Source organism: Neltuma alba, unplaced genomic scaffold, assembly GCF_004799145.2.
Source record: "Neltuma alba isolate B1F8T4 unplaced genomic scaffold, ASM479914v2 tig00012244_pilon, whole genome shotgun sequence".
Classification (NCBI taxonomy): domain Eukaryota; kingdom Viridiplantae; phylum Streptophyta; class Magnoliopsida; order Fabales; family Fabaceae; genus Neltuma; species Neltuma alba.
The window spans coordinates 49455-55454 of record NW_021636773.1 but is presented as its reverse complement, the minus strand read 5'-3'; the positions used below and the strand labels follow the sequence as shown (position 1 = coordinate 55454).

The 6000-nt window shown below is 34.2% G+C and overlaps 1 pseudogene; it reads right to left on the bottom strand.

Annotated features, from left to right (window-relative positions):
* Positions 1–18: 18 nt before the first annotated feature.
* Positions 19–3569, bottom strand: LOC114725341 (protein unc-50 homolog; annotated as a pseudogene).
* Between the last annotated feature and the right edge of the window lie 2431 nt (positions 3570–6000).

Sequence of the window (6000 nt, the reverse complement as noted above, 5' to 3'; positions counted from 1 at the left end):
AAGATTGACTTCTTCAGCCATCCATGACGAAATGCAGGAAACAACATTTTCCAACCTACCATTCAACACGCTGCTCAACTACATAACTATTAGGAGCCTCTTCTCGAAGATAGGAATTAGTCAGGAACCTGGAGATCACAAGGGGTCAAAAGATACATCTGTTATTGTATCAGGATTAAGTGATTCAGAAGAAAAGGATGATATACTTAATGTGTGTGGGTAGTATCCTTTACCAACAAAAAGTTGCCAGAGCTACTCCAGTCACCAAAAAGTGAAAAACCAATACTGAGAATACAACACAAAAAGTGCATGTGCAGCACTATGATCATACCTGAAGTGATAAGGAGATAATAATATTAGCAGAGTATCACTGATCTCAACAGGAAGAAGGTCATCAAATGTCTAAACCCGAAGCCATCAACCATTGTGATTCATGACTTCAGAAACAGCAATATTCCAAAATAAGAGAAGTATAAATATGAAGAGGTGCCACGGCAAATGTTATAAAAAGGCAGTTTTTTTTTTTAAAGGAATGTTAAAAAACTGAAACGACCCTTTGTTATGTACACAAATGTTAAGGACTTGCATATTGATTTAGGTTTACAAAATTACAGTAATTTTACCTACTTGTCTTATGTATAAGTATGAAGAGATGGCACCACAAATGTAGAGCAAACTTACGCTGCACAATATGCTAGACTTGCAACGGCCAAAAGAAGGCTGCAGATCACAACAAAAGCAGGGTCGTCACGTGCCCATTGATTCTTGGTTTCTGATGCCAAAAAAATAAGAAAAAAAACCAATTACACTTCCTTTAGTCTTTAGTTTATTACTATTTTTCACATTGTTAGATGATTTTCTACTCCCTGTGCAAAATAAAAGGTTGTTCACTGAAGATTTAAAACACATTTTCTTTTTTCCTAAAAAAATTTCTCTCTGCAATGAATCATTGCTAGATTATACTTGAAAGTTCAAATGAGTTTAAAAAGAAAGAGAAATTACTGCGTATAACATCGTTTATGATTGTGATCAAATATTGATATCGCCAATATCATTCATCACCAAACGTAACTCAAATGCGTTACGTATGGAAGATTTTTAATGAATGTTTTTAAGATATAACAGCATATACTAAAATGTTTAGACAGTATGAGCCAGAACAATTCCAGTCCAAATAATTCATATAGCCAAGTAAATAAAAGCTGAACTTAAGTTGTTGGACCAATGGTTGTTGAAAAAGAAACATACAGATATATAAAAACCAATAAGATGTTCATGTGAAGTGAACTTACGTTTGTGATATTTAGTATGCTGATAGCTACATCCATCATCCAGTTCCACATCAAATGCATGCACCAGAAAAGCAATCAGAAAAACCGATAACTTAATCACAAGTACAAGGAGTGCAAGGGGTAAGTAGCGACTAAGCCTTGATTGATCATAATGTGGATTTGCATAATGAACAAGGCATTAATAAAAATAGATACATGAATTTCAAATCCAAAAGGGGAAAGAGTATAAATGATTTTATATATACTTACACAACTTTTGGTGAGGTGCACAAGTGAAGCATTTGCCAGAAAGTATACTCAATATCCATTTGTTGCCACTGAAATAACAAAAACAATCACAAACAAAAAATTAAAACAAACAATCATTTCAACTAAAGGATAGTTAAAAGAAAATTAGAAAAGCATGCATTGCTAATTGTGATGTCACCCCTTTGATGCACTTCTATCAAAAAATGTAGCAACAGCATAAAGGATAAACCCATCTTCTCCAATTAAGAAATTTAATTAAAATGAATTCAGTCACAAATCTATACTAAGCAAAATTCAAATCAAACAGAAAAGTAGCAGCTTAACCCTTTTTTGGCAAAGGGTTACGAATTAAGCTAAACAAAATAGAAAGGGAGAGAGAAGCTGGATTTTTTATCATCCAATCAATGAATACTTTTGTACAACACATGGTATTTAAAATAAAAAAAAAATTGTACAGGGCACCCATGATCCTGAAAAACACGCTAGTAAAGAGAATGCTTCAATAAAATCAGGTTCATTATACTTTCATCACTTCCTAAAGTAATAATTTACAATACAAATTGCTTGAGCTAATGGAATCCAACAAAAAAAAAGCTAATCCAGTAAGATCAGAGCTCAGGGGGGGGGGGGACACTTGTTGAATACATACTAAGAATTTGGCTAAAATCATCATAGTTCTTGAGGAGCCCGCGGTCCAAATCAAATGTTCATCATAGTAGAATTAAAAAGCAATCATAAAGAAACTGTTCCTTTCTATACTTTCCGGCCAATTATATGCCCGGGCAGGTTATGCCCATGCTCTATGGTCCATTGGTACGAAATTGAAAATGAGGAGTAGAGATTAAGAAAATCTGTTAAAAAATGTTTAGTATGAGAGATTATTTGTTACATGGGATTAGACAAACCCATGTATACGGGATTGGGAAATACCACAATAAGTTTGCCTAGTCCCATCTAACAAACAATTACTGATGCTAAATAATATTTTAATGATTTTTCTCAATTGTAATCCCAATCTCTATCCCTCATTTTCAATACTTTGTACCAAACAGGACCTATATCTCCTCCTCAATTGCCAGGGATATCTCATCATAGATCAATTCCATTCAACATTTGACAATGTAGGTCAAAGAATAGTAAGTGTGGAAGGTATATTCATTTTTCCCTTTGAAGAGTGGGGGCAAATGAAAGTTCTATTATGTTGTCTTCTAGATCCACGAAGAACCACGGTCGATCTGTAGCATGCTTGAAACAAGGCATCTGAGAAGTCTGAGGGGTAAAAGCTTGAGAGACTCCAGAAATCATTTCATAGTCCACTTCGTATCAATAAATACAAGAGACGAAGAAAGGAGCAGGGGAGGAGATAAAGCTATTATTTGCTAGACCATACAAGTTAAACCATTTAGTCATCCAGTGATATAATACGTACCAAGAGTTATATCAAATTTCTTCTGATCGATTACGATAGCCGTTTTAAACGAGCGGGACTGAATCGCAGATAAACTATGGAAGGAAGTATGAACCTCAAATCAATAACAATACCACCCTCTAGCCTAATCACTGACATCCGGGAACTTCAGTTGCACGAGTCAGAATTCGATGTTCTAGAGGAAAAATAATTAAAAACTCACATATCAAAGCAAGATTCATAGTCTCATTTCACCAGTGAATACCATTCCATGAAATCAACTGAGGAGCAAGACAATTGGATACTCGTGAGGATCAGATCCACCGAAAGAAAGATAATTAAGGACAGACAGAGAGTGAGAGAGAGGGAGAGGGGAACCTTGACAATTCGGCGGAGATACTGAAGCAACATGGGATTAGCTCGAGACGAAGAGGAGGAGGGACGTCCTTTGGAGGCTGTGGGCAACATCGTCGCTCGCTGTCTTGCCGATGCGCGGAGGATCGAGAATTGTCCGAAAGCCTGGGCAGCGATCTCCTTCTCGGACCTTCTCCCGGAGCTCAAATGGCGAAGGTGTAAAATGTAAAAACGACGATGACGTAGAGACTAAGAGCAAGGTGGGCCGGTTTCCGGGTTCAACATTCAAGCTGGACTCAGATCACCTGACTCATTATTGGTACGCCATCTATAATTTGGGGGGGGGGGAAAGACAGTCACGGTAGTAAGTTTAATTTAATTAATAACAGTTCCCTCCTGACAAATTTTACTAGCGGTAGGGTTATCAATATTACTCTCTCCATCTCTCTTTATAAGTAATATAAAACTCCATTATATAAATCAAAAAATTAGTTAAAGGTAATAAATAAGTAAAAATTAAAAGTTTCTTTTCCAAAATACCCTTATTTATAAGGGGAGAGTATAAGAAAGAGAATAAGAAAATTATTATAATAAAAAAAATTATTAAAGAGAGAAATGATGGTTTGGGAAATGTGATAATAAATATATGAAATATTAACATAAATAATTAATGAGGTAAAATAAAAATTGCTACAAAAATTTAAAACAATTATAATTGTTGCTTATTTTGGGGACAAAAGGACAATAATAGTTGTTGATTATAAAAAGGGATGACGTAAGTAATTGATTCGAGATCACCTTTAGTCTTTAAATTTGAAAGAGTTTAATTAGAAATTAGTAGCTTAGCTATGATACTTAAATGTTACTCCTCTGGTCCTTAATATAGGACTCAATTTTTGAGTTGATTTTGGTCCTAAATATAAGACCCATTCTTCATATTTATCAATTTTCTCTAAATTACCCCTATGGATACTCCCTCAACTATAATCAAGTAGAAGAGGGGAGAGAGGTATTAAGAAAGATGATTATGGTGTTTTAGGAAAAATGTGTCACTTTTCTTATAATTAACTAACTTACCTAATTTCCTTAATCTAATCAAATTAGTTAAATGGGTCTTATATTAAGGACCGGAGAGTACTATTTATTACCTCTAAGTATAAATATAAAATCTAGTTTGTAGTTCAAATTGCATTATAAATTAGATTTCATATTTAATATTGGGGAAATATATATATTAGAATTTTTTATCAAACAAATTTCATTAATAGAAATAAAATATATATATTTGGAAAAATTGATAAAAAAAATCCTGGTTGAAAATTTAATTGGTTAAAAGGACTGAATTTGACCAAGTGCAGTTATGATCCGTAAGTGTAACATATATTTCGCTGTGAGCAACATATTATCAATTATATACAACAATTATCAATACAAAAGTCATTTGCATACAACGGAAGATATGTTGCACACAGCACAAAATATGTTACATTCACAGATCATACTTGCACATACTCAAATTCAGGTCATTTTAGCCAATTAAATTTTCAAACAGAAATTTTTTTACCAATTTTCTCTTTTTTTGGAGGGGGGTTTGGGAAGACACGAGACCTTATAATGATTGCGTGAGTTACGTGGAAATACTCTCCGGTCCTAATTATAAGACCCAATTGACTTATTTGAGAAGATTAAGGAAGTAAGTTAAGTTGGTTATTTATAATAAATAAGTTGTCATTCTAAAATATCCTTGCTAATTAGATATTGGCAAACTATCATTAGAAGGATTATCTTGGAAAAAAATACATAAATATAAGAGATAAAATGGATTGGGGGTCTTATAATTAGGACCAAATAAAAGTCAAATGAGTCTTATAATAAGGACGGAGGAGTATAAACATTTGTAGAATAAAACATATCCAATACAAAAACATCACCTTATAACATCCCAAATAAAGAACAGGCCCAATAAAACAAGCGAGCCCGTTCCTGTGGATTGAAAATGCAATGACCAGCTCTTTTTTTTTTTTTTTTTTGCCCAGAATATCCTTCTACTCGAACTGTAAGAAACTAATCTTTCAAGATATTATCAGATGTTGTAGCAGGGATCCTTCCTAACAGTATTTTTTTCATACATACCATCCCAATAATCGAACCCAGGACATAATATTTAAAGGGCCAAGTCCCTTCTACTTGGATCAATACTTGCTGGTAATGACCAACTTTGTTTGTCACAATTAAAGCAGGGCCAATTGGGAGCGGTAGTTTGAAGCCTTAGCTCTGTTGAACCCAATCTCTTTGAAGGCAATGCTGCAAACCTAGTGGTAGCCCCAAGAACCCATGCATGAGAAGGAAGAAGAAACATAAGAAAATTGTAAAAATATAACTTCCAGAGTAAAATAAATCACTATAGGCTGTAGCCAGCCACGCTAAGCAAAACTAATTCATGCGAAAGAATATGACAACACAAACCATAAGAAAGCTTAAAAAAAAAAGAACAAATCAAACAACAGAGAGAAAACCGTACCTAAAAAGAAGAGACAAAAGACACAATGGGTCATTTTTTGCAGCGTGATCATTTCCACTCTTCCAAATGCACATTGCCCTGGGAGAAGAAAATGAAGCTATCCTTAACACAGAGGAGGACAAATTGCTCTGAAACACATTCAAACAGCCAAAGAAACATCTTTGGACCTTCTCGTC